The sequence below is a fragment of the Cuculus canorus genome, chromosome 13 (assembly GCF_017976375.1).
Source record: "Cuculus canorus isolate bCucCan1 chromosome 13, bCucCan1.pri, whole genome shotgun sequence".
NCBI classification, from domain to species: Eukaryota; Metazoa; Chordata; class Aves; order Cuculiformes; family Cuculidae; genus Cuculus; species Cuculus canorus.
Window position 1 is genome coordinate 5,957,691 of NC_071413.1, and position 14,035 is coordinate 5,971,725.

The 14,035-nt window shown below is 43.3% G+C and overlaps 1 protein-coding gene across 3 annotated transcripts in view; it reads right to left on the reverse strand.

Annotated features, from left to right (window-relative positions):
- Positions 1-7,699, reverse strand: part of BANP (BTG3 associated nuclear protein) — a 142,203-nt gene extending 134,504 nt beyond the window's left edge. For 2 of the 3 annotated variants that reach the window (XM_054078972.1, XM_054078971.1), the window contains exon 1: positions 7,583-7,699. The gene's annotated coding sequence lies outside the window, so the exon portion shown is untranslated. The remainder of the gene's footprint in view (positions 1-7,582) is intronic. The other variant, XM_054078974.1, reaches the window with a different exon arrangement.
- Positions 7,700-14,035: the final 6,336 nt, after the last annotated feature.

A 14,035-nucleotide genomic window follows, 5' to 3' on the forward strand; every position in this document is an offset into this window, starting at 1 on the left:
ACCTGGTTCAAGCCACTGTTTTGCTTGGATGTCTTTTTTTAACTCTTTTAATATGCTGGCATTGGCCATAATCCTAACACAATGTACACAAACCAAACAGAAATACCACTGTCCTGCTTTCCAGTGTACTCACACCAGCTTAACACTCTCTGGCACAAGGAATGACAGTGCCGAGTGTGTGGTCACGGACACCAGAAACTCAAGCACAAATTCACTGCAGACCTTGTATAAACACTCTTGTTGCTGTCATGGCTAACACCTGCACTGCCACATCTTTGATGTAATTATTCCCAAGTGAACTAGGAAGGATATGTTAACACCTATTAAAACCACACTTTCAGGCATTCAAACATGCAAAAACATCTGAATGTAATTTTACAAATACGTAATCCCATTGAACTCGCTGAGACTGCCCATACGGACTGGATATACAGAAGTGTTTGCAGATTCAGTGCCTGAGGGCAGAGGTCAGTTTTCTGCATCGTGATATAATTGTTCAGGACGTAGGTCAGTAAGCCAGGCACAATTTCTATGGTTGAAAGCCATCAGATACAAAACAGGAACTGCCCAGACAGCAAAGACAGTACGCAGAACCAGATGTAGTCACGTTGCTTTATAGCCTTCATCCACTAGATGGAGAATCTCTATTGATAACTCCAAAAACAACCCTGCAAGTACCTCAATTCAAAGGACAAACTTACAGAATTAGTTTCATATTCTCTATATAAAAGCATCTCCCAGCTTTAAAGAACTTCTACCCATGACTGGAGGGTTTTTGAGATAGTCCTGGTGGTCCTTCGAACTTCCAGTAATTGTGCCCCATTTGAAGTTAGAAATTATTACTTTTTTTTTTTTTAAATAACATTTTAATCTATTTTTCTGTGATAACTCGTATTGACTTCGGGAATTTAAACCACTGCCTAACACAATCAGTATTATTTCGGGCACATCTTAGATTTTTACAAAAACTGTAACACTAATAAGAACATTTTTCTTTTGTGCCTTAATTAACTCCCAAAATTCTTGCAGACATGGGGAACGGATGTATTTTTAGTGAGATTATCAGCAAGACTTGAATGCTTGCAGTGTACTCCAGTTAATGTGAGATTCAAAACATATTCGAAAACGTCACACCTGACCCACTGTGCCTGTGTTTTTACATAGAGATGCTTGTACTTTTGGGCATTCCAAAAAAGGAGTAAGCTTGCTCCTGGAGCTTTCCTATCCAGAAGTACTGTCACATGTCCCTAGCAAAATTACATTTGTGTTTAGCAAGTAAAATCAAACCCAAAAATTCCGCTAATTAGACATGAGCAAACAAGAAAAATGAATGGAAGAAAAATACAACTGCGCCCCAATTCATTGCCATAATGTCCATAAGCAGAAAAGGCTTACCAGAACATCAAGTATATTGGAAAGAGCAAAACTTTGCTTCAAGAGTAGTGGATTATACAGCAGTCAAAACATTGTATTTCAATATTTGAGTTTGGAGTGCTTCATTTCCTATTCTCTATCACAAAACTCAAAGGACATTAAAATGTTTTGCTGCTTCTCATGTGAAAGAAACCACAACAGTCTAGAGACTTCCGCAACAACAGGTCCAGTACGATGTGTGCCACTAGTCCACTAAGGAATCAACACACACACTACTCAGGATTCATTTTTCACATCTGGGAAAGAAAAAAAAAAAATGGAAAAAAAACCAAACCCTTCTTCTCCCCATTAAAAAGGTGCGGTACTTGCCTGACTAAAAAGTGTTACTTTGAAACAGGTGGTATTACTTCTCCTGCATGGGAAGCAGAGAGGAAACAACAGTGATTTTTAGACATCTCGTAGGGCCCTTACTGTGAAGTGATTTAAGGGGAGGGGAGAAAGAAAGGAACTTTCTTTGGAAAGCAAATATTCCAGAAAACACTGGCAAATGAAGTATCACCAGCTATGAAATCAACCAACTCAGGGCAAGTATCCCCCAAAATTCTTGCACCACTCTGATTTTCACAAGCAAGATGGCAAATGAGCTGCTATTCAAAAGAACTCGGAAGTAGCAGAGAAGCTGACTGAGAGAAGCTGTGAAGTCTTCTCCCCATACCAGGAATCAAAACACTTGGAGGAAGGGTACAAGCAGTACAAGTATCTTCTACAGACATGAGAACATAGGCCTTTTCAGACAAGTCTCTTTTGCAGCAGCAGGATCTGCATTACGCTCACAAAAGTTAAGTTACTTCATAATGGATCAAGGGAGCACATTTTCCTCCAGCAAGGATGTGTAGACCAGGACAAGCTTTATCACCAGCCCTTTGACCCCAGACTTGCATGAGTGATGTGGAGAATACTTTTTCTATCAAACTTGAGTTTCCTCATTTTTAGGGGGAGGGAAAAAAGCACACCAATATTACAACGTTTTGAAATCTCACTAGCAGAGATTAAAATTAAAAAAAAAAAAAACACAAAACTTCTGTGGGGCTGGGTTCTGCCTCAGTGGGAAAAGGTGCACCAGTATTCCAGGAGACTTGCTGACTCCACAGAATGGCTCATCACCAATTCTGGCATCAATGACCACGTGACAACAGTTACATTACCAGAAGAGCCTGTGATTCTTCAAACCTTCCAACAGCATTTCTTCCAGGTTTATAAAGAGTCCTAGAGGAATGGCCGAATGAAGAATAAGCAAGAAACCATATTGCATAGAAAAAAAACTAACCCAAGACTTCTCTGATGGATTAACCTACTGAATTCCTAGAACACATCTCATATTACTAACTCTGCCAAAGCAAATATTACCACACTTCACTGACCAAACACTGCAATTTAGTGCTAACAGAAAATTATACTTTTATGTTGCTCTGTGATTTTGGGGGGGGGCGGGTTAAATGAGTTTCTTCTTTATTAGACATTATCCAAAGGGGGGGGAGGAGGAGGGGGAGCTAGACACCCACAATCATGTTTTGTGAGGAAAGAGCATTGAAAGTGAAAAAAAAAATTCTTTACATCATGGTAGACAAAGCTAGACTTTTAAATTCATTTAAAAAATTCTAATTATTCACATTCATAAACATCAGACTTAGGTTGGAGACTATTATTTGTTCTAAAGAGTTAAAAATGTCCCTAAATTCAGACCATGCATTTCTGGAAGCAGACACACTACAGAAATGACCTTTTGCTGCCTAGATAAAACAAAAGCAACAGTAACTAAAGCCCTGCACCTTGGAGCTATACTCTTTAGCTATGTGCACCCTGAGAAATACAAACACAGCTCCCACACCATGACTACCGCATTGCCAACACCACACTACACTGCGACTACAACTGCATGATGAAAATCCCAGCAGTATAATTCCCACCAGAAGAGATTGCGGAGGAAAACATCTTGCCCCATGCTGGTCTGCAACAAAACAGCATTGCTGAGACACCAGTTCCATTCAGCTGAACTGTTCTGCACCCAAGGCTGCTGCTCTTCTCAGCTCCAAGTAGCTGCGCAAGTGTCACAGGGCACTCTCCCATGACACATCATTGGTAAAGTCTACGCAGTGAGGCACAGACACTAGGCCAGAATCTGTTTTCCTCTGACCATCACTCACTATGTTAAAATTAACTTCTTGACAGGAACAAAAACGAAAGCAGAGACAGAGTGTGGGAATAAGACATACACCTCAATATGATCTCCTTCAGTGCGCTTGGTAAGACACCCTTGCTTAGCACACGTCTTTCATTGGCAGAAGGAATTAAGACTTTCTAATACTGTAGCCTTCCAGTGCCTCTTTGCAGGAAAGAGGCTTTGCTACATCACTTTGAGGCTTTGCCTTGGGAAGCTGTTCAGTCTAAAGACAGCAGACGCCCCACGACCAGTATGCACTGTGACAAGCACTTTGCTTGAGTTTAAGGGAAATTTGTGCAAAATGCTTTCTTCTTATCTGTTTGACTTACCTACAGCAGATTTTTTTACAACAAAAGGGAATAATAGGATGCATAAATTTTTATCCTTTTATATTTTCCTAGTACGTGCACTGCTAATCCTCTATACACTGGAAAAACCTTCTGATCTAACAATTTTAGGGGGAACAAGGACAGACCCCCATGCCAGCAAAGACTTATACTGTAAAAAAGCACCATGTATATGAAATGTACATGAAATGTAAATGAAATGTACATGAAATGTACACGAAATCCAAGATTTACCTCCTGTAGCTACCTTAAAGCTGCTGAAACAGACCTTAGCCCTGTTTTAAAACACAGGGAAAACACCATTTTTAAATTCGTACCAGAAATGCTTATGAAAATAAAATTAAGAGCATAATTTCAGTAGAAAAACATAGAGCAAGTAGTTCTTTCCATTCTGAAATACTTTCATTAGCACTGTTTCACCATTCCCCACCCCTCCTCCAGAAAAAAAAAATAAAGTAACTCCAGTTTTAAACTTGCAAGACTATATAATTCATAGGATGTTAAAGAGAAATAAGTTGGTATATCAACTGACACATTCATGCCCAAGCAGCAGGGAAGGCAGGGGTGTTTAACTTCAGTTTCTATTAATTCACTCTATGGGTAGGATAAATGCATTCTTTTTTCATCATAAAATACAGGTGGCTCCAATTTTCAGAGCACAATCTAAATCATGTTTTTTTCCCTTAAGTGGTCTAAGTCAGGTTTTACAAAGAAGAAGCAAGATAAAAATAAACCTGTTCAACAGACAACATAATTTTTTTTTATTTAAAGTCCCAAATGCAGAGGATTTTAAGAAGTTCATCTTTTGTTTGCTTTTGCTTAACACCATAACATGCACTCTAACAAGTGGTAAGCAAAACTAGGCATTTAACAGTAGCTTTAAAAACCTAAAACTGAAAGTAAACAAGTGTTTGATATGACATTAAAGACATTTCATTTTATTTTCACTTGGAAATTAATACTTAATTTCACTTTTAATTAATACGAAAAGAAACAGAAAACAGAACTACTTCAATAGTAAACAACTAAATATCAAGTTTCAAACTAAAGGAAACCAAATCCGTGCAAAAAAATTTTATTGGCAAAGTTCAGAATACAGACATTTTGTTCTAATTCTAACCATGAGCTTCGCTTTGTCTCCATCTACAAGTAGCTCGTGCAGTTCTGCTCAATTCACATGAACAGTTTCTGTAGATCTCTGGGACAAAAGCTTCTGTGCACAAAGAGAAATGCCCATCTCTTCCTTTCAAAATGAACGTAACGAGAGAGAGTCTTTACTTTCTAAGGAGCATCACAGCAATTCCACCTCAAGGCATTCTTCAAGGGAAGACATGAAGACATTCAAGTTCTGACACAATAAAGACATGTGTTCTTCCTGCACAACTGTTTTACAAGTTTACAGAAAAGCTCAAAAAAAAGACCCAAGACAACCTCAGGTCCTTGCAAATGTGAGGATATTGCCTGTGATTAAAGTGGGTCTGAATCCCACAGCACAACTCCTTGCAAAATCAAGGTGAACCTGCAAGTAGCACTTCTAGTCACACGGAGCTACGACCATAAGTCCACCTTACACGTACAAAACAGTGTTAACATGTACATTGTACTGTGTTAAAAATGGCACAGGCAGGAAACAAAACTTTTTCAGACATGTTTAGCAGAACATGTGCTGCTGGAATCTTTCAGCTGTGAACACTGATAATTAGTTTTCAGTTTGCTGCCATAATCCCATTGATATTATTCAATTACTCCTTTAAATAGTTTAAAATAACTAAAATTTAAAACCTGTCCTGTAACCACACAACAAGTTAAGCATGGCTGGATAATTAAGACGAAAGTTACAAAATGTTCGCATCCTCTGAAGGAGACAGAACGCTTCCAAAATCCAAACTCAATCTTTTCACTCTCTTCAATAAATTGTCTTTCTTTGTAACAACTTGTCATGTGTTACTGAAAATGAAACTACTGTCAAGATGTCATTTAATGTACCGAATAAACTCAGGCAGTTCCAGAATCAAATTCTTGTTATTCTGGTTGATTTCTATGGGCATCCATTTCAGGCATATATTAATACTTTCTAACAGAGAAAACCCATTGTTTCAAGAGGCACTGCTCCAAAATTATCAGCAAAAAGGCAGGTTTTTGTCTGGGTTTTCTGCCTGTTTTAAGATCTTGCTTGAGTACTCCAAATTGAAGAAATGTTGTATTTGCTGCTTGCAAGATTTGTATCAACACGATACTATACCTAAGGTAACCTCACGCAGAAGGCAAAAAGAATTGCAAAAAAATGTTTCAAACTATCGTTTTACAACAATATGAAAGCTGCTTCCACCGAAGCAATCACTCCATCACTAATACCCCTCCAAGCTTGTTTATTTACTTCAAGAAAAAAAATCTTCCCTTGAGAACTCTAAAAATAATCTGATACCTAAACTGTATGCCCATAGCAGGATAAAATCACTATATTTGGTTAAGCACACAACTCTCACACTACAGGGATTTTTTTTTTTTTTTTACATAAAACTTAAAAAAAGCAACACTTGGAATTGCAAACAAGGAAAAAGGGAGGAGCGAGTGTTGATGTGAAGCTGGTCACCAACATGAAGAGCCTAGGAAACACCAACCCCGATAGGGATGTGGAAAACCCATGCTATGACTGTATGACCACACAGGCAAAACAGGACCTCAAGAGTATTTTTCCCTGCCAGTAGGCACGCGAAAAGCAGCAGTCCCTCTCCATCTCCGCTACCTGCGAGCAGCGGAAGGAAGCAGCAGAACCGGTGTCCCCAGCTTAACTCACCCCTTTTACCGGGGGGAGGGGGCAGCGCGCTCAGCGCGGGGTGCGCGACCTCGAGCGGCCCCGTCCTTCCCCGGGCGAAAACGCCGGCCTCGGGAGCCGGGGGGAGCCACCACGGGGGTGTCAGCGCCCACCCTCCCGGGACCATTACGGGGGTGTCAGAGCCCCCCCCAAGATCCAGCACGGGGATCTCTGCGCCCACTCCCCCAGAACCATTACCAGAGTTTCAAAGACCCCAAGATCCAGCACGGGGGGGTCATTCCCTCCTCCCCCCAGGGGTCTCAGCGCCCATCCCGAGCCAGCAAGGGGGTCTCACTTCCCACCCCCGATCCAGCACGGTCTCTCAGACTCCCCGAGCCACCACGAGGGTCTCACTCCCCTTCCCCGATCCAGTAATGTCCCTCAGCCCCCGCTGGGGCCACCGTGGCGGTATTATTTCCCGCCCTCCCCGCCCCAATCCAGTAGGGTCTCTCAGCGCCCCCCGGGGCCGGCACGGGGGTCTCACTTCCCCCTCCCCGATCCAGCACGGGGGTCTCATTCCCCCTCCCCGATCCAGCAGGGCCTCTCAGCACCCCCGGTACCGGCCCGGGGCTCTCGGAGCCGTCCCGGGGGTCCGGGCGCGCGCAGCCCCGCGGGGGCAGGGGGAGGCGCGGCCCCGCTCGCCCCCCACGGCTGAGGGCGGGCGCGCGCCCCCCCCCCGACCCGGCCCCGCCCCGGAGCCGCCGCGCCGCGTCCCGCGGTGCTTGTGAGGAGCGGGAAGGCTGCGAGGGCCGAGTGTCTCCGCCCGGAGCCGGGGCCCCCCGGGAGCTCATCCCGAGCCGTCCGGCCGCGGGGCGCCGTGGTTACCGTGTGCGGTGCCGAATTCTCGTGGTGTTTGTGGAGCGGCTGCGATAATGGCGTCCTTCCTCGCGAGAGAGCTCCCCGCCCGCAGCACGCACGCGCCGCCGCGCCGCGCCCGCCCGCCCCGAGCGCCCGCGCACGCGCAGCCCCCACGGCCGCCCTTCAGAGGCGTGTGGCCAGCGGGGACTACAATTCCCAGAGGTCAACGCGGCGGCCCCGAAGCACCGCCCCTGCCGAGCAGGACGGGACCTGTAGTACGCGCGCCCGGCACTTTGCATGTTGGGAATTGTAGTCCGCGCCGAGGGACACTCCCGCGCCGAGCGCTCCACGTGCACACGATGTTGTAGAACCTTAGAATGGCCTGAGTTGGAAGGGACGATGAAGGTCATCCAGCCCAGGTTCCACAAGGGCAAGGTCCTCCACCTGCGTCAGGGCAATCTCCATTTTCAGTCCAGGCTGGGGGATGATGTGATTGAGAGCAGCCCTGTGGAGAAGGACTCGGGGTGCTGTTTGATGAGAGCTTGATATGAGCCGGCAGTGTGCGCTCGCAGCCCAGAAGGCCAACCCTGTCCTGGGCTGCATCCAAAGCAGCGTGGCCAGCAGGGCGAGGGAGGGGATCCTGCCCCTCTATTCCTCTCCTGTGACACCTCATCTGGAATACTGTGTCCAGTTCTGGAATCCTCAACATAAAAAGGACATGGAGCTGTTGGAACAGGTCCAGAGGAGGCTACAAAGATGATCCGAGAGCTGGAGCACCTTCCCTATGAGGACAGGCTGAGAGAGTTGGGCCTGTTCAGCCTGGAGAAGAGAAGGCTCCGAGGAGATCTTATAGCGACATTCCAGTGCCTGAAGGGGCTATAGGAAAGCTGGAGAGGGGCTATTCGTAAAGGCTTGTGGGGATAGGATGAGGGGGAAAGGGTACAAACTGGAGAGGGGCAGATTTAGACTGGACATCAGGAAGAATTTCTTCATTATGAAAGTGGTGAGGCCCTGGCCCAGGTTGCCCAGGGAAGCAGTGGCTGCCCCATCCCTGGAGGTGTTCCAGGCCAGGTTGGATGGGGCTTTGAGCAACCTGGTCTAGTGGGAGGTGTCCCTGACCATCACAGGGGGGTTGGAACTGGGTGGACTTCCAACCTAAACTATTATATGATTCTATGATTTTGCCACAGTGTCTGCACGGTGTCTGCATTTTGGGCAATGCATTCACATGGTTTGTGCAGTGATGTCCCTCAGCCTGCAATCCCTTCTCCCACAGCATCTTGGGGCTACTGCAAACTCCAGTGTCACATTCTTTTTTTTAATTAACCATTTCCAGACTTGCCAGGTGACATTGTAACAGGTTTTGGCCAGCAGAGCTGTCAACAAACAGATTAAACACATATCTGCACCTTGAGAGCTGCCTGTGCTGAGCCCTTCACACACTGATGCATTCCCTTCTCCCATTCCTTCCTCTGATCCTTCCATTAAATTTCTCCCTGCACAAATGGCTCCTGTGCACTTGTGTCACTAAAATGGGATGTTCTGAATATGAGCTACCACATGAAGCAAAAGCACAAAAAGGAAGTGTGGAGAAAGTATGCAAGGAGCTCTGAAAGAAGACAAATATTAGGTTATTTTTACTACATTCTTATGTATCACAGCATTGCCTGAACAAGACCATCATCATATTTGATTTTCCAGCTTCAGCATAGGCAGTAGTGACTTTCAGACTTCTGCCTCAAATATATTCCTTGAATGAAATGCTTAAGTCAGTTCTGCAGTGTCATGACACGCAATTCAATCCACTCTGGTTCAGCTGTAATTGGCAACCCTGACATCTACATACTGATGGCTGAATGCAGGCTTGCCTGAGGCTGTTGGGCTAGTGTTTGAAATGCTGTTCTCAGGTTCTGTGGCTTTGTCAGGTTTGAACTAAAGGTAACCACCGCAGGACTTTTGTACCTGTATGAAATTAAACGGTGCATGTCACAAAAGCTCCAGTTTCTACAGTGTTTCAGATCCCAGGGGACTAGCAATTCCTCCTGCTCATCTATCTGGAAGTTATGGTATTGGAGAACAGGACTTTAGGGATTTTTATGTTTCAGGCAGGGAAATTTACTCTGACAGAGGTACAGGCACCTTGCTTTTCTTCAGAAGTGTTCATAGTGTCTTCTCAAGTTGGTGTATTCAGTAATGAAGAGTTGCCATGAGCCTGGGAATTAACAACTGGTGTGTTAGGAAAACCTTGCTTCTGCTTCCAGATTTGTAACCGTTCAGCTGAGTCTGTTGGTTTATTTATTGTGTTCTCTTCCTTCACAAGCCGATTAGGGAGTTCAAAGGTTAAACTACTTATAAACTGACTTTTCACACAGGATTATTTCATGCTTTGCTGCACAGATTTGCCCTGTAACAGATTTGCCAGTTTCTGCTGCACTCAAACAATTGCCAGGTCCTAGCTAGAAAACAAGTGATAGAAATATCACAGTAATACCTGCTGTGAAAAGTTACTGGTAAAAGCCTTCTCCATCTTAACCCAAAATCCGATGCAAAAGCTGTCCTGTTTCCCTGCTAGGATATTCCCTCCCAGAGATTATTAACTCAGATTCTACTGAAGATATGAGATCCCGCTCCTCTCTGTATAGCCAGTAAATCATTTCTCAGCTAAAACAACCCAAACCGGAAAAACTTTAATTGTCCTAAACCAATTATACTATCTACCTGCAGTTGTCAAATTCACTGCAGGAAATACTGGCAGGATCCAAATGATGTCTGCATCTTTGATCAGAGATAGCAACATAATAAAGAAAACATACAAATCGATCACTCAGAAAGGATGGAGCGCTCCCTTCTGCTAAGCGAGTCAGTCTGCTCTGATCATTACAGCAATCTGGAATATATAATTAACTTACCTCTTGTAAGGGTTTTTTTCTCTCTTTACCAGATATATGATTTTAGATTTTTTCCTTATCATTTCTTCCAAAGCAGGCATCATTTTAACATGTTGAATAACACCAAAAATCATGAAGAGACTTTGCTATCACAGCCTATCCTCTGTTCCCCTTGAGACCGACACAGCCACATCTGACATACTCTTCACACAGCATAAAGTATGACAGAAAATGTGAGTAAGCAGCAGAATAAAGAGGTTCACAACCTAACAGTGGAGACCTCCCTCACACTTAAATCAGAAGACCCCAATTTGGCTTTTAGTCTTTAATTTACAGCCCCAACACACTTGCCAAAAGATAATTGTGTCATGTATTTCACAATCTCCTGAGCTTTATAGGCTTCCAAAAATGTGCTCACCTGAATATTCTGCAATAATGTAATGAAATTCAGTGTTCCTTTAGTAAATGAAGGCTTCGCTTTACTGTGAGATAAGAGACTGTCCATGAGTGAGCACCAGGAAGAAGCTGACACACTGTTAAGTTATATTCCAATATAAATGGTGGTAACTTGCTCAAATGCCTACATCAAATCTATTCTTATTTTCCTTCCCCCTTATAAAAATGAGTAAGAACTTCATGGTGCTAATAGATCAGTTTCATTTTTTAATTTTATAGAAGAAAATGCATCCTGTTTCCCTGTTAGTTTGTTGTCCCAAATAAAATAACACGATATTTCTTTGTTGGTTTATTTCTTCACCTTTTTAATCCTCTTTATCTAGTCTCTTTCCCTCTTGCATTTTATGTACATGCTAACGTTTCTCTGCCATATTATGAAGAATCATTTGGTTCCAGGAAATATCCAGCTTATTTTACCGTTGTATCAGCATTCATTTACTATTGTTTCATAAGGAAGTTGCTGCTTTCACATGTTTTGTGTGGATCAAGAGAGATTGGTATCTCATTCACTGGTTTCCCTTTTTTGTTAGGAAAAAAAACTTAGCATAGCATCAAAGGTAAAAAATTAACACACTGTGCACACAATTTTGCAGCTGCATCAGCAGCAGGAAGACAAAGGTTGCCAAACAAAGCATTTGTTTAAACAAGTGACGGGCATTCATAATTATACTCACTGCTGAGCATGAGAATATAGAAACAAAGGCATGAAGAACACAGAAGATGTGATTAGGGCACAGAAGTAACTCCAGAGTATTTGCCGTAAGAACTGTAGGAATATTTTTCTTTCCCATGAATAAATCCTTGATCACATCCTCTATTAAAAACAAAAAGACTACTTGAAGTTCCTCTGTTACTTGAAGTTCCTCTGTTTATTCAATTTCTGTTTGAGCTATTTTATTCATTTTCTACACACCAACTCTCATACCTGCAGAGGGACTAAACACATCCTTGTGAACACAGCATGCACTGTCTTGTGATACAGTGATGCTTAATCAGAGGTTATATAAAATATCTTTTTAACAATAATAATATTAATGCTATTTGTAAAATTTCTGTAGGGTTTTTCCTTCTATCAATAGAAAACTTCTCTGCCTTTGAAATCTGTTGTGAGTTTTTGCTCCTCCAAATACATACTTCCTCATCCCTTATTTTTCAGTCACCATGTACATTTGCAGTTGTCTCAGAATAGTTCTTTGATTTTATTACAGAAAACAGGTCAGAATCAAGTGGGTTTTGCTCCTGTCCCTGCTTCAACTAGATCTGTGACTTAGGGCAAGATACAGACATTTTCTATTCCAACTCTGATCTCACTTCTGGCTTATGCCGAGTAAACTCTATTTCATACAATGAAGATACTCCTAATTTTCATGAACAAGCATGGAATAAAAAGCTTTGAATTCCCACAGCAGAGAGAAAAACATCATTACATGTTTGGTCATCTAGCTGATAACCACAGTTCATGGTCTTGTAAGGTCATTTTTACCAGTCTGAGAAATAAGGTGAGAAGGGTCAGGCATGATTTCGATGTTCTCTTGTTTATTTACATACTGTTCCATCTGCTCCTATACATCATGGAAAAAAATGATAGGAGACTATTCCCCTTCTCAGAAATCTGCCATTCTAACAAGCTCTGTATTTGCACTTTGCTCAACCGCGATCTTCCCAGGATCACGCTCACAGCTGTTTCTGCTGCCCTGTTACCTAGTTGATATCTCTGCCCAGTGTTTGCTAGTTTGCCCGGCTTTGTTCAGGTCTGCCGCAGACCACGTTTACTTGGTCAGGTACCACTAGGATTATCAAAAACTCTTTGGGCAGAACTCCTAGCTGACAATGGCTGTTTTTAGATACTCTGGAGCAGGCAGCTGTGGTAATAAATGACAAGCATTACAAAAGACTCTCCTAAATAGTAGGTTTTGGAATAGTAAGTAGCACAGATAAGCCTGCCACTTTAGGATACTAAAGAGGATTCCCTGAGCCTGAGCCTTGCACTGATACCTTGTGTGGTAAGAGATGACAGACATGCATGTGTTTAATGAAAATATCATCAAGCAAATGTGTTTCTAATTCAAAACACCAACACTTGTTAAGTAAAAACAAACAAATACTGAAAAATATTTCATGGCTAATTTTATGGATTAAGAAAGGAGAGATTTTTAATGGCAGAATGTTAACAGTCATCATTTCTGCTTGCTCTGTCATTAGTAGATTCTGTAGCTTTCAAAATATGCCCTCCTAGGTACCTAAAGGAGGAAAATCACACAAATTTTGAGAGCTACTAAAGGCCCTCCATGCTTTTGTGCTGTCATGATGCTGAGGGTACTAACAAGTCTTAATGGCCTTGAAAAGCCTCACCTATAGCCCACAGCCCCAGCCATGGGCCAGGAACGTGTTGGGTCTCTGAGCTCTGTTGTTACTTGTCTTCAGGCTTGTCTTTGGCCCTGTCTCTAGGAGGGACTTTGAACCCTTGTTGTTGGCTCTGTCTTCTTTTGATGGTCTGAGCTCTCTGGTTGGACCTTGGACCTGGTTTGACACTTGCAGTGTTTGGAACTGCCTATGGACTCCTGTACCTGCTGTGCCTCCATGGGGTGGCATCCTGCTGGGGGAGGCACTGCCTGTGCTGGGGTCATCCTTGGCTCCCCACTTCCCTGTCCTTGGAGAGTAGCTGACCTCCTGACATAGCCAGGTCCCCTTCTGAAATGGCTCTCCACCTTCTGGACCATCTCAATTAAACTATGTATTACCTCAAAGGTTGGACTGGGTGATTCTTGAGGTCCCTTCCAATCTGGCATTCTGTGATTCATTCCCATTTAGCCTATTACAATCCATAACATTATGAGAAGTCTATAGAGAATGAATTGCTTGCCTATGTCCTTGTGCTTGGCCTGAGAAACTACAGCTCTACCTCAGAAGCTACTGGTGTCTGTGCCATTGGCATGGATTGCAGCTATGGGGGAAAAGCGCAAACATCCCAGGGTAAAGGATGGGCGCTCTATACAGCTTTTTCACATAGGACGACAAAGTCATTGGAATTGCATATGGAAATAGTAAGACATCTCAATCTGTTCACGCCACTGTAGGAAAAAAGCTTTGGGTGTGTCAAAGTGGTGTGTGAACTGAAGTGAGTGGGAGTGGCAAT